Source organism: Aythya ferina (genome assembly GCF_964211825.1).
Source record: "Aythya ferina genome assembly, chromosome: 7".
Lineage (NCBI taxonomy): Eukaryota > Metazoa > Chordata > Aves > Anseriformes > Anatidae > Aythya > Aythya ferina.
The window spans coordinates 13,017,080-13,040,059 of record NC_140302.1 but is presented as its reverse complement, the minus strand read 5'-3'; the positions used below and the strand labels follow the sequence as shown (position 1 = coordinate 13,040,059).

The 22,980-nt window shown below is 41.0% G+C and overlaps 1 long non-coding RNA gene across 3 annotated transcripts; it reads left to right on the top strand.

The window, feature by feature from the left end:
- The first annotated feature begins 334 nt into the window (after positions 1 to 334).
- LOC311440020 lies at positions 335 to 21,890 on the top strand. Of its 3 annotated transcripts, XR_014695160.1 has the most exons (4): positions 14,901 to 15,085; positions 15,664 to 15,765; positions 16,639 to 16,729; positions 17,040 to 21,890. It is a non-coding gene; the product is annotated as an uncharacterized lncRNA (long non-coding RNA). The 3 variants fall into 3 exon arrangements; XR_014695159.1 differs by lacking the exon at positions 14,901 to 15,085 and adding an exon at positions 335 to 358 and having other exon boundaries at positions 16,639 to 21,890; XR_014695161.1 differs by having other exon boundaries at positions 16,639 to 21,890.
- The last annotated feature ends 1,090 nt before the right edge of the window (positions 21,891 to 22,980 follow it).

The following is a 22,980-nucleotide window of genomic DNA, read 5'->3' as shown; positions in this document are numbered from 1 at the left end:
AAATAACTTGATTTCTTTTTTTTTTTTTTTACACTGTTAGGAAAAACAGGTGAGCAGCCAAATTTACCTGGTAATGTTAATCCTGCCTCTCTGAGCAAAACATTAATTACTATCAGATTGCAACTTTATACCGCTTCCAATTATAAAAGGACACAATTATGACAGTCTTTGGTCTGATTGCAAAATGTCTCTCAGTTTCCAGTAAGATGTAGGGTCTTCACCTGAAATCTATCAAACAAGGAGTTAATCATAGTTTAAGCTTCTCTGTCACAGGTACTTAGGAAAATAGGTATAAATTAGATGCCTGAGATTCTACATCATCTCAATTACTGGATGAGAGTTAGCTGTTGCTTTAGCTGTGAGTATGAAGACCTGGGTGGTTACAGCGGTCAGCATTGTTCTGAGCAAAATTCTCTGTTCTTAGTGTGTTTCCTGTCAAGGAAACAGACATACCCTGTCACTTCTAGCTACACAGTTAGTTTTCTAGTGATGTTTATGTTTTATCTGAGGATATTTTTCCATGTCAGAATGTTATTTTCTTGTTCTAAGTTAGATGTTAACTTACTACAGAAGAAGACAGTTTGGTTGGGAGGGGAGTGTATGGAGTTTTTTTACTAATTGAATTATCACTGTTATTTAATTAGAATCTTGAAAGAGAACTTCCTTTTTTGTAACATACAACCTGTAATTAGAGTATAACTTGAATGGTCTCAAAAGAAGGGAGTGCACTGCAGTTGCAGATGCTAACATGACAGGATTCACCTCCCAGCTGCTAATGGATCTTTTCAGTTACCTGTGCCTTAATTTCCTCACTGACTACATAGAAAAAAAGGTGCCTTTTTCCCTTTGTTCTTAAACTGTAATCCCGTAGGAGAGAGCTCCGTTCACTAGGTACTACCAAAGTTTGCTTAAGCCCTCTAAAGGTGCCTCAAGGAGAACAAGAGGAGCTTGTCTTCAGTTTCCGTGTTCCCGATGACATGGGAGATACCTGCAGGACAGGCTCTTCTCCCTCCTTCTGTTTGGTAGAACCAAGCTCCTTATTCCATTACAGTGCTCCAGGCAAGCATGAGGACCTGACTTTGTGCCAAGCAGTGAAGAGGGGCTGTTGCTCTAAAGAGAGCAACTCATATATGACAAAAGATGATGAGTGGATACCAAGACCTGAAGGTAGCTGGAAGACGTGGTGGCTGGGCTTCTCAATTCAGCGGCAGTAGTCTCTCAGGCAGCTACACTCCAGCTTTAATCCACATTGCTGCCCCCAAACAGCTGTGGAAAGATTGTCTGAGGAGGGCTGGTGGCCTGATCATCCTTCAGTTTATGGACACAGGGCCTTGTGGACCCTGGAGGGCATCTGCTTGTATCCAAGTTGTTAAAGTGATTGCCATGCCTGCCACATCACAGCCTCACAGACATATGCTAGTGTTTGTGGTACAGTCAAAATATGCTTTAAAGCCCATTTCAGCAGCAAGCTCGCTTAGATTCTGTGCCAGGAAATGTTAATTACTGTGGTGCAGTCTTCTGTTTTCTGTGGTGCAATAACAATTAATTTACACCATTTGGAAAAACACTTACACTTTTTTATTAAAAATCAATAGAAGGAAATCAATACAGTGTAAAGTAGACAATATCAAAATGAAAAGCTCTTGTTTTTATACTTGGGCATCCCTAATAAAATTTCGTTGTTGACTCAGGCAGCCTGTCCACTGTAATCTAATGAGAAGCTGCCTCGCTTCTTTTTAATGTTTTGGAAGTTACCATGTAGTGGGGCAGCCATTTTCATTCAAAGAATTCAATAATTAACCCACAAGTTGTAAGTCCATGTGATGATGCAGATGCTGCTGCATTTGTTTCTCTGCATTGCATCACCTGTGCCACTGGTAATCTGTGGGCTCTATTTTGAATCAAGATGAAGGTTAATTTTTATTTATAGTTATAATTGGAAAAACACTAGCTGTAATGGAAACTGCTCCATTGCTAAAACGTATCACCGCAGAGTAAATTCCACATAAATTTTGGCATTTTAATAGGTCAGAGTAACACAAATGAATTGCTTCTTGCTGGGGAAATCTGTTTATTCTTCAGAATATAGTGATTTACTGGGACAATGATCTCAAAGAAAAAAATCCGAGTTGTTTTTTTCTACCATTGCTCCAACCGCATGAAGTGCTGCATAGCCTGGGAAGGCAGCTTATGCCAGTAATCTCGTGGTTCCCTGGCTCCCTGCAGCAAGGGCCAGGCAAGACCAAGGTTGCTGAAGACATGCGTCCCAGCCCCTCAGCGCCCTGCCTCTGAGGGAGTAGGAGCTCTGGGACTTTTGCAGTGGTGATTCAGTGCCACAGCTCTGCTAGGGACGTGGTCTCTCAGTGCACAGTGGGATGCTCCCAGCTGCTGCAATGAAGATGCTCTACCCTTTAAAGCACAAGCTGCTGTTCCCATCCCCGTGATGCACTGCCATGTCTGCGTGTTTCTGAGTGCAGCCACCACAGCTATGGCTGGTCTTCTGGGAGTCAGCCAGAGCAGAACAAAATGGGATGGCTTGAGTCCTGTAAAAGCACTGATGTAAGCAGCTGGGGGCATATCACTGTGGAAGGGCAGAGCACCATTTCCTTTCTACAGATAGAACTATCAAGGGTTTGAGTCTGATGACTTTTTTTTAATGATGAATTGATAGGAGGTGCTTTTCAATGTGTGAAATGATCCAGATATGATGGGAGATTTTTCAAAGCCAATAGACAACTCTGGTGGGTCATGACAGTGGGCTGGGAGAGCAAGTGTCACTGAGAAAGATGCATTAACTGGACTAATTTTAAAGGAATGAAGAACTCATACAAAACTGCCAGAAATGCCTTCTGCTTTGCTACAGTGGTGCTGGGAAGCTAGACATGGTAACTGAACAAAAGGAAACACTCTGAAATACAATCAAAGTTTTGCAAATTGGGAAGTTTGTTTTGAATAATCTCTAGAAATTTCAAAAGCTTGGCAATATGTCACTGTGATGCTGGGAGAAAAAAAAAAAAAGAAAAAGAAAAAGAAAAAGAGAAAGAAAAAAAAGCTGTAATCTGTGTATGTCATTATATGCAAGTGTTCCCCTCTGCAAAGGGAACTATGATGTAACCAAAAGTTTGTTACTGTGGAGGCTGAGTCCAATGTTTCCCTTTACCTTAAAAAAATTACAGTAGTCCATCTTGCTCTTTGCATGGGGTATTTTTCCTCCTGTATATACTACCTGCATGGCCTTTATTTCAGCTTAAATTTTGTTTTCTGTCTGGTAAAACATAATGGCTCCTTACCTTCCAATGCCTGATCCAGCTAAGCTATAACAAGCCGTGCAAAGGTACAATGATTATTATTATATAAGCCTTACAGACTCTTGAAATAAGGGTCCGAAGCATATTGTTAGCTTCAGACATATTAGTAAGACCCACTGAGGATGTGATTTAGGGCACAGATGACTACCAGCTAAGAAAAAAAATGATAAACTTTTTTTTTCTGTTTTCCTTCAGAGGGGCAATTGATCACTTGTGGAGTAACTTCTCTCAGAAACTATCACTTGATCTGTACTTGAAGTGTATAGGAGTGAGCTGTATGTTAGTAATCTCCTCCTACTGCAGAATTGATGAGTCGCAAGAAGACTGTAGGAGTTTCAAATAGAAACAGATGTTCTGTTGGACATCCTATAGCAGAAAATCAATAGTAGGTGAACCATAAGTAGGCCTTCCTTCCTGAGGTAGCACCGCTGTAATAGCTGTGCAGGAACAAACTCGCCATTGGACTGGGCTAGTAGAAGTGACATGAAGACAATAAAGTTTTTGTGACAGGCTTATCAAACGTCCACTATTTGCCTTACCTCAGGTAAAGTAGGTGCTTTGCATGATGCTGTTTAATTACCCTTCAGAGGTATTGTGTACTGATTTCCATCTGCAGCTGGAGGAGGCTGCTTTTCAGTTATAAACATAGTCCTAAGTTGTTGTATGGATATACCAGGTAGAAATGCAAGGGTAAAAGCTCTGAAAACACATGGTAAGATGTTACCCGCCCCAAGGAATTTAATATTTATCTCATCCTGAAGAAGGATGGCTAGGGAAAGAAGCAGGAATGAAGCAATGTTTCTGCTTTTATTCAGAAGTCCACATGGGATTAGGAGCAGAAATTGAGTTTTCCCAATGTTACAACAAACATATTTAAGGATCCTTTGGAATATAAGATGCTTTATGGACTTTAAATATTTCACTGGTTCTCACATTCAGGTAGTGTAGTGTGGCACTCTGTGAATGTGCAGGAGGGATTTTCAGATGATACTCCTTTCTTTCTTTTAATGGATGTCACAATACAGAGAAAAATATTAAATGCAAGCAAGCCCTATGGTTTTGATTGTGGTTAGTCTGATGGTTCTGGTTTGCTTTAAGTGGAAGCTGATGAACAATGGTTTAAAAGGAGAAAAGGAAAACGGCCCCAGCACTGAGGTCAGTCAGCCACTTCCTACATCCAGCTGTTTCAGTTTATTTTTTTAATTAAGTTTGGCTTAAATTAATGATGACAGTTTAAAGAGAACTCTTTCACCTATTTAGCTGACTTTACATCTGAAACCAAGTCCCTTCTGTCCAACCGCATTTTGTTACAAGATTTGCAGTTAAGTTCCTAAAAGTTCCTGGTTTCTCCCCACTTTATTTTGTCATCTTTCTGCTCTGTTATTGCCCTCTGCCCTTTAGTGCCCTTTCAAGGGAGGGCTAAAGCTATTGCTGCTGCAGTATGGAAACAAAGTGCCTCCTAATTGATCGTTAATACTGCCAGAGAGTGAGGATGTTGGGAACTGCCAGATCAAGCCCATTTACTCCAGCTTCTGGGTCAGCTCTTCAGCTGGTATAAATCAGCCATCCTTCTTGGCTTCTTAACAGTTGAGTGTAGGCTGTGACATTGAGGAGTTGGTTCTGGCTCTGTAGCCTGGTGCTCTGTACAAGCACCAGATCCTATAGGGCTTTTGTCTAGCAATGAAGGAATGCTCCCTGGTCCAGAATAGTGGTGATTTACATCCAGAAGCCTTAGAATTAGTAGCTCTAGAAGTATGTGTTAGCTCCCCAATTTAGGTGATGGGGAAAAAGAAACAGCAGCAGTCTTAATTTATCAGAAATAAAATGCATCTGGAACAAGAGCTTCTCTGATCCTATCTGACAGCACAAAGATGAACTCAAGTACATGGTTCTGATTCTCTTGCTAAGCCTGCGGAGTATCTGCTTTTTTCTACAAACTTCATACTTGCCATAAAGAAGGAAAGAGTTCCCTGCTCTGGGGGTTTTGGCTTCTTGGCTTTGGCTTTTTGCTTTTTTTGGAATATAGCTTCTTAGTTACATCTTGGTAATCAGTATAAATGTTTTGTGATGCCTGATTATAAAGACTTTGTAATTTTTATTTATTTATTTATTTATTGTCATTGCATGTTGTTATTGAAATGACTGTGTGGCTGATGTAAAATCAAATGTAGTCCACAGATATCAGGTGAAATCTCCTGTGTAGATTTCTGGACCCAATTCAGTTGAGAAAATAAATAGCTGTGAAGGTATCATAATATAAAGCTGTCATAAACTGGAATTAATGGCAAATTGCCACAACTTGCAGTAATTTTCTACTTTTTGTGTACAGATCAGGCAAAAGTAGTTGAAAAAAAGGTCCCTGTCTCTGCTCTCCTTCAAAAATATATAAACTATCTACTTTATTTTGGATGTCTCTTTTCTGCTTCATTATCAAGATATTTAAAATGAATTTTAAACAAAAATAGAAACATTTGAAGAACGTAATGACATGCTGCTTTCTTTCAAGCCAATCTCCAGAACCTATTTCAGTGTACTTTGCACAAATTCAGAATTAACTTTGACTGACATTGAACTGTACTTTTTTTTTTTATGTTCCTCTGTGATGAAAATCTCTTCTTCGCTTGAAAAAAACTTCTTCAGCTGTACTTCTGGTCTTTGTCTAAGGTGTTAACAACCAGACTCTAGCACCTTGTTTTCAATTTTGCCTCTGTTGGAGACACTACTTAAGTTTAGGCTTTTCTTTTATTGGCAGTAGCTACAATGATCTAGACTTTAATCACCAGCAGCTGTAGAAATGAGAATAGGATTGCAAAAGTTCCCTCAAAGATCCATTGAATTCACATCTGCATTTGCACTGTTTTTCTAGTATAACACTCCAATTCAGCAAGGTTTTTAATACCTTGGGAACTCATTCTTGGCTCTTTTCCCACCTCTGGGTTAAAATCAAGCGTAAAATACTTATTGTACAGGGAACAGTGATGCGAGCTGAGCAGAGTATCTTTTGCCTGGCTTATTTCAAAGTAACATTTTACAGAATTTATTCTATGGTTTTGCAGAGCTACAAACCTACACAAAACTACTCCTGAAATCAACCAGACTCATTGTGTTAGCCAAGCTTAGTGGATGCAGAAATAGAACACAAATGAGTACTTGGTGTGGTATTTAATATCCAGCCTTTCACATTGTAGATAGTTGGTAAAACACAGAAGGGAATTTGCAGACTGGGACTGCTGGGCTCTGGACCACTTTAAAAGCTACTGTTCAGTAATGCCCATCCCACCCCTCAGGCAGAAGTTGCTGTAGCAGGGGTGCAGAACAGATAGCTTGCTCTTGGGCCATTGCAGTTGACAGCATGGTGTATTAACTTCAACAGGCATTGATTTCAATTTATGTTAACATGCTGGGCTGTGAGCTGCAGCAGGAGGGGTCTCTGGTTCGTGACTCCTGTCAGATTCAGAAGAGCTGAGGTTATCACCTCAGCAGTAACCTTTTTAGCCACCAGAGCTGAATCCAATTCAATCATGAATCAGTGTCCTTAATTAATTCTCCTTTATAAAGGCCCAATGCAATTGTACTGATGTCAGTGGAAGGAAAAAAAAAAAAAAAGTTTGATTGTTTCTTCAATAATAAATAATAAATTTTTTAAAAGGAGATAAAAAGCTAAAACCAAATGTGTCACTGGGGAAAGGAATGGGCCATTAATATATATCATATTTATTTTTCAAAAATCTTGTGTGTTAACAATTTAACCCTCACAGTTTCTTAGGAGGAAAATAATTACTGCTCTGAAAGACTGACTTACCTTCACTGTATTCCTTTAAACCGAATGACTCTATTTGAATGGTAGGAATACATTTTTAGTGAGAAAAATTATTCCTAAGAAGTAAACTGTCTTAATATCTGGATAGACCTCTCCAGTCTTGACATAGATGTATGCTTAATATTGCATATGCAAGAACTGTGAAGAGAGATCAAATCTACAAAGGAAGGTATAAAGTTTTGGTAAAGACTAAATTCTGAAGATTATTATGGATAAGCTTTGATCACAGAAAGGTCAGCATTGTTGTACTCTTGAATACAGACATATCAAAAGAGGTTGGAAAGGAGAAGTGCTGCTCCAGAAAATGTCTTTCACTTCGGTCCTTGGGTGTCCTTACATTCTCCTGGCATTGTAAGGAAGTAAATCACAGTTAAACAAGTTAACTGATGCTTGAAAACTCTGATGTGTGTCTTGTCTGTCTGTCTGTCCATCTTGAGTTTCACTGCTGCACAGGGGATTGCCCATATTGACCAGTAATGAGAGAATAAAACCTGTGGCACCAGGATTCTGAGGGATGGATATGGGAGCAACCCATTTCTCACACAACAAATTCACAACCCTGGGTTTTATATAGTGTATCTGGATATTGCAGTGAAAGCAAAATAATTCTTCAAGTTCAAATTAGGACATATTTAATCTTCTTTGGAAGTAACAGCAAAAAATAAGCTGTTGTACTTTTAAAGAGAAATCCATCAGAAGTAGATCAGCGCACAGGCCCAGAGTGACCTTCCTCTATGGCTGTGCCCTGAATGTACACACCTTGTGCTGGGCAGGCTGGCCAGGAGCAGAAATACAAGAGTCCATGCTGGGTCGTGACTGATAGTGAACAAAGTAAGCTAAGATGAAAGAGACTTAACAATAGTTAAATTAGAGCGGAGAAAACCTTGTGTAAAACAGCCTCAGTCTGGTCCGTCTCTAGTATGGCTCCAAGTTCATTGGCAGGCCTATATGGCTCTGAGAGAGTTGGAGACAACAGAAATGATTTTGCCAGCCTTAAATTGCTCAAAGTCAGAAGTAGCAACAAAGTGAGGCCTGGGTTGAACAGCACAGGCCAGAAGGCCTTGGTGCATTTATTAAAAGAGGCTGCCTAAAGCCCTCCACAAGACTACTGCAGGGTCCCCATCTGTGGTGGCAGAGGGCCAAGGAGCAGCCACCGTTGTGACATGGCTTAGCTGAGGCTGGAGTCACTGGGACTCCAGCCTGAGGTTCAGGGCACCAGGACTGTAGTGAGGAGAAGCCTGAGGGCAGGGATGTCTGCATCCCAGGACTAGGAGCAGCCAGGTTCCCCCCCGGCTTTGGAGATGTGTAGGAGCCTGGGCCTGTGTGCTGCGAGTGAGGGAAGAACTTTCCAGGACCACAGCGGCCCCTGACAGCCTGAAGTGCCTGTGCGCAGTGCGGTGGTGGTGGGGACAGCCCTGCCTGCACACTGGTCACAGGACCACAGCGAGGTGCAGGTTGTGTAAGGCCTGGGAGAAACATTCCTCAGAGACATCACTGACTGAGGGGGAAAGGAAGGGAAGCCATTTGCAGTCTGAGGTCTGCAACTCTCCAGCTAAGAGACAAGCTGGGCAATAAGACCCAGGCAGAATGCTGATTTTTTTATTTTTTTTTTTTAATGGGTTAAAACAGAGCGAGCTGCGGCAAAAACACAGTGGATTTATTCAGCTGCAGGAGCGGCACACAGCAGGTGCCTTGGAGGGACAGAGGAAAGGAGCAGAGGAAAAATGAAAGAGGCTGAGGAGAGCGAGCAGCCAGGGAGAAACCTCTGGAAGGTTCGGGCATGCAGTCGGCTGCGCTCATGCTTTATGTCACAGCAGAACATTAAACGAGCACTTAAAAAGGTAATTAGCACCTTTTCATTGGACCAGAAATCAGAGGTGTAATTTACCAGAAGTCAGTGAACAATGTAAGAGATCTAATTTAATCACGTTGCGTAGCTTATCCAGGGTGAAAAATGAGAAGCCTAGCTTGGCTGAGTGGTTACGCCTGCAGCAAAGCCATTTCTGGCCCCCCCGCAGGACAATGCCGTCGCTACCTGAACTGCGCTTGGTGCAGGGCCGAGGCGAGGCTCAGGGTACTTGTACCACTTGAATTTTATGGCATCATTTTCATTGTTTCACAGTAAAAGCGGGAGGTCTGTGATATACAGGGGGTAAGAAGCTCTTGTCTAGAAAAGGTAAAAATTATAGCCAAAATTCTGCAATGTAGTTCAAATCTTCTCTTCCAGTGCCTCTACACAGATGCTCCCAAATTCAGGTAGAAGGGGAGGAAACGGGCTTTGTTTGAGCTCAGGGTACATGAAGCCTGCTCTTTCAATATTCATAGTTCAGTTTAGACTGTCCAGTCCTGCATTTAGGGTTTGGAATGGGTGATTCAGCTTATTTCTATTCTTTGTACCAAGTGAAGTGTTCAAAAGACCGATAAAAGGAGGAGGAAAAAAAAAACAACTATCAAAATTTAAGTGCCATATAAAGAAACTAAGCTTTAACTCAGTTACTTTTCAAGCTGTAGCTGTAGCACGAGGCTTGTTACCTTTATTGGGATTTCTTAAATAAAAACGTGAACTGTGTGTGAGCACAGTTGTAAACTCAAGCTGTTAGCTGACTAACAAAGCTGCAGTACAGCAAATCATGTTCAACATTACACCACCTAATGAGGATTAAACTTTGTCCTCTGAACACTACTGCCTTTCCAAGATTTCTGACTTTTTTTTTCTTCTAAATCTTCGTATGAGTTTCTGTGGCAGCTTGGAAAACCTGGAAGACCTAACCACAGTGGCTAGAATTAAACCTGCTGATCATACTGGTCACCTCTCAATAAGCACAGACAGTTCCTCTGCTATTGCTTTTTTAAAGGTCTTCACAGTTGTGCTTGAGAAAAGAGGCAGCTGAACCTCAGCAGCAGAGCAGTACTCTTTGTCCTCAGGTGCAGCACCTCTGTTGGCAGCTGTAGTGTGGCCAGCACAAGATAATGAAGTTGGAGGTGGTGTGGTCTGTACTAAACATGTCAAGAGAACAATTTCTGCTGACTTCTTCATCTGGATGAATAGCCCAGACAAATAGTAATCAGTCCAAACAAATAAGATTGGAAAAAGTAGTAATCAAATTTGATGTGGCAATCTCTGAAAGAGATGCAGTTTACTTAAGAAAAATTCAACAAGCAATAAGTGTCTCTTTACTGCAAGACATTCCACTCATCCCATAATATATTACCATGCTCCTAATTATTATATCTAATTATATATAGATTTTCCTAAGCGCATTGGCAAGGGAAATATGTTGTAAAATGTAAGTTGAAATATTACTGTGCTATTGTTGAGTCAGCTCCTGGGACATGAGGCATTAAATATCTGTATCTGTGGCTGATTTCAGAGGTTTTTTATGTTGCTTAACCACACTGTTAAGCTGTATTATTGCAAACTTCCCCTTGCTCATTAAATTTAGTTTCTCTGCTCTCCAGGTGTAATCTGATGCCAGCTAAAACTGTCTTTCCTATTCTTGCACTTCTCTTCCACCAGATGTTTACTTCCCCAACTGGCCTTATCTTTTTTATCTTTTTTATCTTTTTTATCTTTTTTATCTTTTTTATCTTTTTTATCTTTTTTATCTTTTTTATCTTTTTTATCTTTTTTATTTTTTTATTTTTTTATTTTTTTATTTTTTTATTTTTTTTAAACTAGGCTATAAACATTGATCATTTCAAGTTTCATGGTAAAACTGTGCCATGTGTTGCTTCTTCCTTTGGATTGCAGCCTGGTATCAGCCCCCTGCAAACCCTAATATTGGGTATGATTTGTACTCTTTAGTCAGTGGATGTGGGATGTGATATATTGTTACCTGTACTCTGTTTCATCACATGTCCTACAAACCACTTGAAGGATTTGGACCTTGAGGATGAGTCCACATTAAGTGAATCAGAATATTAAACCATAAGGAAAAATAGTTGGCAGTAAAGCATGGAAGAGAGAGCAAGCCCTGGAATGGAAGAATTACTTTTCACTTTATCTCTCCACAAGTGGGTAACAGGAGAGAGTCTGACACAGGGGTATTGTTTCAGCACCTCCGTAAAATATGTTATGGCCTTCCTTAAAAAATGAGTAGCAGTGATTAACTGTTAAAATGAATTGCTCTTCTTTTTTTTTTTCTTTTTTTTTTTTTTTAAAAAAAAGGCCCCTAAATCATTGCATTTATTAATTTCTAACCACTAATCTTTTTAAGTAATCCCCTTTAAAACACCTCTGAAATGCTTCAAAAATCTCTAAGAGAGTTCCAACCAATTACACAACAAATGGCTTCAAATAACCATTGAGTAGTCATGTGGTGACTTGCAATACAACTCCTGTTTCTTTGTCTCTTAATTACGCAATGATCATGTACTGCACTTGATGACTGTATTAAAATGTACAGCAAGCCGTGCTGCCAGATCAGCTTTATACAGTCAACAGGGGAATGAGAATGAGCTAGGAGGCCAAAGCTGTGGCTGACATGACTAGGTCTTTGGTGGAAGCCTTTTTAGGTGATGCACAGATTGAGTTTTTATCAAACACTACAACTGCAATTGCATATGGAAAGGCAACATAGATGAGAGAGCAAATGACAGTACTGTTGATGTTCCTTGTGTTAGGACATATGCAGGATAGAGGATGAAACTATTATTAGAAATGCTAAATTTATTTTTTCTGCTTACACAAACCAACTAGATCTTGCATGGCATGGGTACTGTTTCTAGAAAAAAAGAAGAATGAAAAGAGAAAGAGAAGTCTGATTAACTTCAGAGTGTTTAGTCTGTGCCAAAGTCTGGGGGAGTGCCATTCTGCCCTTGGAAAGGCTGCTTCTATCTCCTTGTAAAAACACTGCATCTTTCAGTCTTAAAGGGCTCTGATGGTGTTTTCTCCTGTCTCAGCTTCGTATTAAAATGGCTTGAAGTTCAAATATTCCATGATGGACTCTAATTGATTTCCAGTCAAGACCTCTTAAATCATATTTCTGAAAAGCCCAGTTCCTATTGGCAGGCTATTTTCCCCATTTTTGACTAGTGTGTACTCCTCCAGTTTTACAGCACAGGGAGCAATATGTATTTACATGCAAAAGTTACCTGAGGGGAAATGAGCAGTGGACAAAAGCAGAGCTTGATGCTGGCAGAGCAGTGTGTCTGTATCTGTGAGTGCCACAGCCAAAGAGCACGGCAGCTGCCTCCAAAGATAGGCACAGATATTAAAATGTTGTGAGTTCAACGTGCAGAAAGCAAAGTGATGAAAATTGTAAGTTTCAAACATCCCTTTTCTGTTTTTCCATTGCACACACTGCAGTCAGAGCAGCCTGACCACAGGTCTGTTTGATATTTATAGAATACAACTCAGTCGCATACCACAGAAATGCAGAAAACAAAAGACCCACTCACAAAACCTGTTAAAGTTACCTGCTGGGTGGTACCTAAGGGTGATGAGCATTGCGTGCAAGGGTGGCTGTGGGGCTTCTCCCCTGGACATGGGTCAGACCTCTCCCTGTGTTCTACAAAAATGTTTTCACCAAGTCCATGGTCTGTGAATCAGACCCTTAGTTATGCAGGTTATATACCCTGTTAAACAGGTAAAATGTTGAAAGAAAAAAGACTTTGAGGAAAAAAAAAAAAAAAAAACATTTCATTAAACCCCTTCAGTTCTTCATTCTGGGGAAAAAAAAAAAAAAAAAAAAAAAAAACATGCAGTGTAATAATAGTTCAATCTTTTGTAAAGATTTAATGACATAATCTCACTTGAAGAGAAGTTCAGCATACTCTCTGTAAAAATGGATCCCGGCAGTCCTCAGCACTTTTGTCCAAAATTTCCAAAACTCACCTGCCCAAGTGCGAAGTTAGGACCTGCCCTGAGGAAATGTAAATATGCTGTTATATTTTCCTAAGCTGCCAGCAAAAGTTTGTAAATGCAGTTTCCAGATCACACCCTTGAACAGAGAACACTGTGTCCTGAGCAGAAAAAAAACGAACGCCACATTGCCTTCTCTTTAACAGAGAAAACTTGGAGAGGGGCATGGCTGGACTCACAGAGACTGTCTTAATCTTTTTAACCATAGTTCCTTTCATTTTAATTTCAGAAGTAATTCAGGGTTATAGCATACCTCAGCCACTACCTAGTGGCACTTCCACGCAGCTACAAAAGCATTTTAACAGGTCTCTTTGCATTGTTAGGGATATAGGGCACAGCAAACCACTGTCCTGCAGTGGTACAGGCAGTACGATGGGAAGGAGAGCTAGAAATTATCATAAAGGTGGATGAGAACTAGTGTGTGGAAGTTGTCATAGACCACAGCAACCTCAGCAATGGAGTTGTGTGGGGCGTTTCATTTTTGTGGCGCTCTCTTGCAAACAAGTAAAGCTTTACACAGTCAAATATTTCAGATGTGCTCAAAGTTAGCTTAATTCTAGCACTGATATGGGGACTAAAATTGATTTCCAATGGATCCCATCAGTATTTTATCAGGACATACCCAAGCATCACCTTACAACCTCATGTGCTCATTGCTCCCCAACTCCCTGTTAGAGTTGTTTTTTAACCACAGCCCTGCAGAGCAGAGGCCACCGTTGCTGTCTGCAGAGAGCACATTTCGCATACCACAAGCACTCCAGAAAACATTTCCATAAAGTTCAGGGAGGCACCACTTCATGACGTAGATGTACAGAAGGCTTCATGCATGGCTGGATGCTGAAGAATGCATTCCAGAATGCAAACTGTGACAGCGTGAAGTGGGATTTCTCTTGCTGTAGGGCACTACAAGGGCACTACAGGGCACTACAAGGTCATATTACACTCATCTTTCTTAGATGAAAACTTTTGATTGTGGAATACACATGGATAAACCAGAGGGGTGATAGCTGCATGTCTTTGTGATTGTAACACACAATGGGAGCATCAGAAATGCTGGTCAAAAATAAAGAGGAGGAAAATAAATACAATGAGAAAAGGTCTGTCTCTGATATAGAGATAGTAAAACCTTCTTCTGACCAGAAAATGATGTCCTTATGTGAGCACTGGCCAGAATGAAACTAGAGAATGAGAGTCTTGTTTGGGGGATTTTCCTTTTTTCTGTACTATCCCAAGGACACCAGATCTCCACGAAGGCAGCCTAAAGTTTTCAAGACATTCTTCCTCACTACCATTTCTCAACATTTCAGCTTAGCACAAAAGTAAATAGTGCTTCTGTGAAAGCTGTATCACAACTTTTTGATAAAATATTTTTCAGTGAAATGAAGTAAAATGTGATAGACATGCAGTAGTAAAAAGTATGTCTTTGGAAATTAAGGTTTTTGTTTGAAAACCCTAATTTCATTTTTTTTTAAAGCAACAGTATTGGTTTTATTAGATGAAAAAGATTGAGTCAGCTGTTTTCCAAACTATATTTGTTTCCTAAAAATGCTGTAGAAGAATTTGTAGGATCATCTTAATGCTGATGTGAAAGCTGTCAGTGGAGGAAAGAAATACAACTATCTTGAAATCACAAAATAACTTCTCTTATCAGACACCACCACATAGAGCCTGCTCGGAGTTTATACTGCTGTAACACTGTGGTGAACAAAGCTGGCAGTTTCCACAACTGGAGGTACTCTGAGTAACGAGTGAGGAGTTAGGCCAAAATTACAAAGGCAGCTGGAGATGAACCTCGATGCCTGGCAGCATTTAAAGAAACCAGTGGTTCTGGTGACTCCCTCCCAGCGATTTGGTTAGCTATTAAAACACCCAGCACCTCCCGAGAAAGGAATATGCTTCTGAAGTCAGTGATCTGCTCCTGTAGTTACCTTCCTGAGTTTTAAATACTGAAAATGAAGTATTCTGATGTTAAATGTTTTCAGAAAACTTAAATAACACTGTAACTGTGCAGAAAACTGAGAGGAACAAATCATTGTGAACATTACCAGCAATGTAATTCACTCATCATCAGCTGGGAGGCAAAGTCACGTCAATGTAAGCATCTAGGACTGTAACTAGGAAGAGCAGAAGGTTATCTGGAAGACCAAGATGATGCAGTTTATTTTTGGTGTGCTGTCCTTTTGCTCCTTTTGGTCAAGATTGGAGCAAAGTTGGGTAATGAATGTAATCTAGTGCATGGGGACTGACAGTATATATCAGGATGGTTTAGCATGTAGCATAATATGTGAAAGACTAAACAGAAAGGCTTTTGTTTGGGGGGGTTTGTTTCATTTTGTTTGCTTGTTTAATATGAAAGAGGCTGCAGTAGCAGCTGGGTAACTGCAAATGGTTAATCTTCCAGAAATTCAGAAGAGCCCTATCGGACCAAAGCTTTAAAAAGAAATGTAGAAAATAAACCTACCCATTAATCATTGCAGAGTCCATGACCTTGCAGGTAAAATAGCATACTAAATGATTATTTGCCTGCCTGCAAGTGCAATCACCATAATTTTAACCCTGTTAAGATGTTTGAAGAGCGCAGCCCTCTTGCTTTCTTCTTGGGAAAGAGCTCTTGTAGGCTGTGTTGGTTGCACTTCCCTACTTTGTAACAAAGGTTCTTGAAATGTATTCAGAGAGAAGACAGACTGCAGGCAAGCAGGACTGGGGAGAACCCAGGAGCCCCAAGGGACACACTGAGATGGTTGCCACGCATGAGAAAGGGCAGCTCAAGAAAGGTAAAATAAATTGCTGTGGCCCGGCAGGAGCTGGGGAGGCCTGGCTCTGCCTAGCTCGGCCACCCGTCCCCTCTGTCACTAAGCCAGTGGGAGCTTTCCTCTGCATTGCCATTTCTCCATCCCAGAGGTGGGAGCATGATCCTTGTCCTCACAGACCACAGTCACTGATGTGGAGCTGGCTGTTACTACTGCCAAACTGGCTCGTGGTTAATACAATGGAAAGGAAAAAAAATCTCCCAGCTATTTGATGCTATTGTTCTGTTTATGTGTATTCTTAATGGCTTAGGAAGGGAAAGTAGAACATGCTGATTTTTATCCCTATGTCTGTTGTGAGAGGCAGAAGCAATCGTAAGAGCTGATAGGAACTGTGATACTATGGATGAAAGGGTATATCAGAAACTGAGACTTGAAAGCTTTGTTTTCGTAAGTGAGATATATAGCTTTCCAAGTAAAGGCGTCGTTTGGGGTGTGGGAGGACTGGTGAGCAAGACTGAGAACTGATACCTTCCTCAAAGTACTCAACACAGTTTTTTTTTTTTCCTCCAGCTTTTGAAAGAAACAAGGGTTTAGAACTGATTAGAAAAGGATAATTTTGAATATATGCATATATAGATTAATTTCCTATGGTCTTCTTATCCTTCTGCTCCTAAAATTGTTAAGAATTTCAAAGGGTATTGAAATGCATCCATATTTCCAACAACCATATTCAAAAGATTAAATCAAAATATTATAGATTAATGTTTTAAGGTAAAAAGCAGATAGCGTCAGCTGAAAATTGCCTCAGGTTGATTGCATCCTCCACCCCTTCCCTCGGCTGTCCATATCTGTGCTACGTCCTCCTTGGCTGAAGGGCTGTTCTGGTTCTCCTCGCAGGCTGCCCGGGACGTGGCAAACGCCACTTCACCACTTCCACCAGGAACAAAGAGCCATGCACAGTGCTGGCTGCTGCTGACGCACAGGGCAAGTTTGATACAAAAACATTTTTGTTACAGTGCAAGATTTGTCATGCTAGCATAAACCTTTGTGTGGAGAACTTTATCTGTGCTTAGCATGATAATGGTGAAGCAGACATAAGTAAATTAACCGGCACAAGACAAATGTCAGTGAAGTTAGTTTAAGAAATTTAAGCCGATACAAAATGAAACGTGTTCTCTTTGGAATTGCCTGCTGTAGGGTATTTGTGTAGCAGATTTGCATCTTAATTTTAAAACCAAACTTAAATGTTACCTCCTATTTGATTTTCCTTTTGTTTTGCCACGGGCTTCAGCAGGCAGCGGAGAAGTCCCAGGGGGCCGCAACCCGGGGCAGCCCACAGCTCTTGATCTTGCTCCCACTTGTGAGCAACACCATGAGAAGATCCCAGCAGCAGCCGTGGGGTGGCCCAGCAGACAGGCAGCACCAGCACACGTTGCACTTCGTAGGGAACAGCACTGGGCAAAGTATGATGCTGCATTAATGCCAGCACTGGCACCGGGGAGCAGGCGCTATCCCTACAGAGACCACACTTTGGGGCAGCCAAAGAGTTTTCCAGTGCCAGGAGAGTTTTGGACAGTGCACCATTGCTTCTGCTGAATTGCCTCTTGGTATCTTCTACACACATGTTGATTTATTTGTCAGGAAACAGAGGAACCTGGTAACTCTCAGTGTGGTCCATAATGATAATAACAAAAGATATAAATCAGATGAATTTCATTTGACTTGCACGGAAAGGGTTATAGTTTTGCCATAAAAGTTTATTCGAGCTAAGGTATTCTTGAATATTACTATGCCATCCAAGGGTTTACTTTATGGATCTATACTGTGAGGCTAGAAATAAAGGCTAGGCTGTGGCTTTGTTCCAAGTCCTTAGTACGAGTACTCAGCTGTAACAGTGGAAGTAAACCAGAGCACATTGGAAGCTCAAAGAAGAAGGAACAAGCCTTTGATAAGCTCCTAGAAGGATATGGAAAGAGCAAGTTTCAATAAGTTCACACGTAAACAAATTCAGATGCCTCCTCCTTTCTTCTTAATCCTCCCAGGTGCTCTGACCAGGAAATTTGGGAACTGCAATGACATTTCAGATTCTTCTAGCCATCCTACCTGCTCCAGGCCATGCTTCACCTTCTACTTCTTGTAAACTCATATCCTTACACCGTGTCCTCAACCCTTGGAGCTGTTGCTCCCTGTCATTCTGCCTGACCCATTCGCTCATCCCCAGCCACCTGGGGTAGGACCTCTTCCCAGCACAGCCTCAGGAGCCTCAGCCTGGACCAAGTGTCTGCATGTCAGCTGCCTGTGCCCAGCGTCCTACACCACAAAACATGAGAGATGATCCATGGAGCAGCTACCTTAGAGCAGTGGATTCACACTATTTTATTTTTTTCCTGTAGAAGGCAGCATGTTCCAGCTCCCATGTTTGCTCTCTCTATCCTGTATGTTTCTGCTAGAATAAAGTTCCTCTTCATTCCAGGTGGCGGTGTGAAATACCTAGTGGTCAATAAAATCCCTCACAAGCTGTGGGATGACCACCACTGTTACAAGGCACCCGAGGGACTGACCTGTGACAGTTTCAGTTAAAAAGGCAAAAAATGTACCCTCCATGTAATAATGCCATAAAGGATTCCACTTTGATGCACTCAGTTTGATGAGTTAAGAGATCTCTCCTCAGAGTTATGTGTTTAATGAATGTTTTCCTGTTTATCAATAGCAGCAGTGTTAGGCTAGGTTAAGCGCTGTTAGCTGCCCTTACACATCCACAAGTAAGAGAATGACACAAAAGTTGATGCACTGCCCCACAGACTTCACTTTTCCAACCATGCAGAGGTTCTCAACTATTTAAGACACAGACACGATGGGATTTATTCCTCCTCTTCCCCTGTTACACATGATGTGTGGAAATAGGGCTGACCTTACAGTCTTTTTGTCAGTTCCAGATCTGGTTTCTTTTGGTCACCTTCTGCCAGACAGATCCTTAAAGTTGGCAGTGCTGCCTTGGAAGGCAGATTCCGTCCTTTCCTTTGGAACAGACACATTTATCTGCCTTTTTGCTCTGTGAAAAAAACGGTCAGAAAGAGGGGGGTCTGGAAGCCTCCAGAAGCCCTGTCCATGAGTGGGGCGGTGGAAACAGGAGCGCTCTCTGTGCTGGCTGGAATTTCCTTTCTCAGGAGTTGCAGCTGGCACTCTGGGCCTCCCAAGGATGACTGCAATGAAGTCCTTTTTCCAGACTAAATAACCATGCTAATATAAGCAGCTCTCTCAGAGGCTTGAAGGTTTTTAACAAGATTCTTTTGATTCAAATCAAGCGGGTCTCTTACCTCGAGCTCTTCCAGAAGCGGAGAAGGGCTTGTGGGACTTCCTGAAGGCAGTAACAGAAGAGACTGCTATTTCCATCGCTCCCCTGGCCTCATTCACAAATCTCTTTACTGTTTTCTGTGGGTTTGGTTGAACCTTCCTGAAAGCTTATCAGTTTGAATCAAAGCCTCACCTGCCTCCATTTGTTGAAGACACTGTGCTATGGACTTAAGCAAGTTCTGGATGAAGCCTCATGCATTTTAAGTATCCCGGTCTTTATCAAGGAGCTGGATTTGAAGTTTTTCCCAGTCTATCAAGACATCCTTGTGAATTATTGGCAAGAGCAAAAACATTTTGAGGAACTTCAGTCCTACCAAAGGAAAGAAACTAGCGATAAATTACATTAGTGGATGTTAGGTTTCAGTTTTGACCCAAGAGACATCATTCCAGGATCTTCCTCTGCAGCTGGTAAGCACTCAGAGGTACCTCCTCAAATCTCTTTCTCCTAGAGGCATCTACAGCTGCAGCACTCAGGTTTCAGCGAGGGACAGTTCTGACTGAGCCTGCACATTATGTGAAGTAAGAGGTGCTGAGCAGCTAGATGTGTCCTTCTTCAGATGAGCTCTGAAGCAAAGGCACTGGCCACTGTAGTCACTGATTCAGCCAACTCTCTGTCTCTAGCAAAGTATTTTAAAAGTCCTCAAGCGCTGATTTTTTTCACACCTCTATTGATAATGTGGTTATGTCTCTGCTGCATTGCAGCAAAAGGTAAAGCAATTATCATATATTGTTTATGCTTTGTTTGGGAGAACTAGGAAGCTTAGTTGAAGGGCAACCTAAATGCATGAAAGACACTACTGAAAAACAAAATCTTTGTACTACTTTCAGGACAGAAGTGCAGAAGACAAGATTGTACATCATTTGTTAAACAGTCTGTCTTCCATGAAACCTCAAAAGCTTCTTTTCATATCCAGAATTTCTGGCAAGTCGTTCCTTAAATTCATACTGCTTAGCAGTTTTCCTTGCCTCCCTGTGTGTTTACTTCTACAGCATCCAAGAGGGCAGGCTGAGCTAAGTACAGATACCATCATCTGATGTTCTACGTCAGAACCAAATATATAAATATATATACATATATAATACAGAGGCCTTTGATTCCCTACTCCCATTAGATGTTATGCAGCATTTCTGTGCATTTGAGTGATGTTACTGCTGATACTTGGTTTTGGAAGATGAATGCTCACCCATACACAGGATTCAATTAACATTCTTTTATGACTGCATCCATATTTTTCTTAATGAGCATACTCCTTGGTGAGAGTGAATATTTACCTCGTGGCATTAAATCCACAGTTATCTACCACAGTCATTAATGATCATATAGCAAATGATCACCCCAACACTCTGGCTACATTCCAGTTCAAGTAATTATATTCTGCCTCTCTTAATTTCCTTTCGAGAGTAATTGGACATGATAATAGTCTTCACTTGTTATCCTAAACTGCTCTGCAGCCTTACCACATCTCAAAGCTTCAAGGACTTAATCACAGCTCCCAATAGGTGGAATATTGATAGATGATCTCTCTCTTCACCCCATCTTTTTATCACATAAAAATCCATTAATTATCATAACACCAAATGAAGGCATCTAACAGATTTGACTACGTAGATGCAATACACTATGCCATCTGTATAGCGCTAGCTGTCTAGAGACATAAGCCAGGAGTTTAAATGTTCTCAGAAACTTACAAAGTCATTGATTTTAGGAAGCTGATGATATGAATTTCTGTACCTTTATGTGCCTCTGCCTTTGTCTACATTAGCAAGCAATTAGGCATAGGAAGAGCAGCTTGGTACAACAATGCGACTGGCTGTGAGAGCTCTACATCTAGAGTGCAGGCGGTTTGGCATTTTATCTTAGATTATATTTAGTTTGATTGGCTGGACAGCCTGAATGCATGCAGTTTAAATGTCTTCTAAGGACCACTTTTGTCCCTGCTAGGGGCTGAAGCACAACCAGTGTGCACCTGAAGTAGACAGCTTCTGCTTTAGTTTCCTGCAAAAAGAAAATGATTCATACACTCCAAAACTGCAAATCAAACCAGGGCAGGATAAATGAGGATGACGAAGACAGTTGCTGCAAACCTGCTCTGCTGTTCCGAGCATTAACATGGATGGGATCCACTGCACACTGAAGTGTCTGTTATCTATGCAAGGACTGTTAAAGGACAACAAGTCTTAACAGGGGGCTGTATTCTGATCAACAATGGGAACAGAAAATAATAACAGAGCTTATAACTGAATCATAATGTATGAAAGGAAGCTTTTGGGTAGGAGAGAGAAAGAGACAAGCATGCTCCAGCAGTCTGGTGGGGGTGCAGTCCTCAGGAAAAAGATTCTCCAGCCCTAAGGAAACTGCTCCAGATGGCAAACAATCCAAGATTGAACACGTAGAGTTTGTTTGATGTGTGCTGGTTTATTTTTGAGTTACTCCAGAGAGACCAAGCACAGAAACAGCATTGCTGCCCATTTATACTGCAAAGCACTTAGAACATGTAGGAGCACTGTTAGCGTTGTGGCAGGAACCACCACTGCTGTGACAGCAGATGGGGGTCTCTGGAGTTGAGTCAATCTGGAGGATACCTCACAAAACCAGAAGATTACATTAGAGTAATAGGAAAAGTCCTTAGCATCAGGAGGAAGCAATGGGAAAAGTTGTATTTCATTTCTGACTTAGCCAAGCTCCAGATTCAGAACCATTTTTAAGGGTTTTAAACCTAAAATAATTGTGAAAATGCTGAATTTTAGCAAACTTCTACAAGAAATGAGTTAAATAATAGAAAACGTAGAAATAAAGAGAGGGTGTTAACATTTTGATTTTTTTCTCTCTGTGAAGTTATGTGAAAAAAAGCATAAAATTTTCTACCGCTTTTTTTTTTTTTCAAGAAAATAAATGTCTATTTAGAAAGATTGTTCCAGTTTGTTTTTCTAGTTGAAATGCACCCAACAGTTCTCTGCATGCACCACATATCCCAGCAATTTATTACATGATGTGAAAGTCAGCCTCTGAAAATAAATAGTTTAGAGCTAACAGTAGCCAAAGCTGAGGTGTCCTAAAATGAGCATTAATCTGGAAGGGAAAAGGTAACTATATAGAGGCTTGAGAACCGTGTTGCAAAGGTGTAGTTCCTGGGGACGTGCAGGCTCAAGTTCTTGTGAAATACACCATTTAGCACTTGTTACTGTCTAGTTGTATTCTTTCACTTTACTATTTATATTTACTCACCTTTTTGTGCCTTTTCATCTTTGCTGTAGCATCATAATTTTCAGGTCACTTCACTAACGTTAAGTGCAAACAACATGCGATCAAGTACGAAGCGGCCAGGAAAATGAGAAAGAGCATGGGGTCCTAGGTCAGGAGTCACCCTGAGGTATTTGATGGACCAGGGAAGATTTAAATTCTTTCAGTCGTCATCTTCTTTACATTCATATGGTGCCCCACACTGAGGACCATGAGAGTGGGCTGAGGTCTTCCCATGTTTAAAAAAATACGGAAATTTTTAGCTGTTATGTATTACCAGATAGGAAACATCTCCCCTGCCAGGGGGACACAGGACTGGAAAGGGACACACAAATCACCCAAAGTGATCCCTGCAATAGTGCAGGAGATATCCAGTGCCAGGAGCTTCCTCAGGATGATGATTCCACATCCTTAGCCAGGGAAATATTTCCTAATCTTATTAAACAAAACTTCACTACAGTTATAGACAGCAACTGTATTTCAAGTTACAGAAAAAAATAAACTGAAGGGAAAAAAAAAAAAGTTTTAAATAGATGGAAAATTTCCTCACTGTCCAGAAAACTGATGATCAGTTTAATTCTGAGGATGTGAGCAGGACACTCTGATCACGTAGCTTGGAGGATGAAATGCCAGCTAAATCTTGG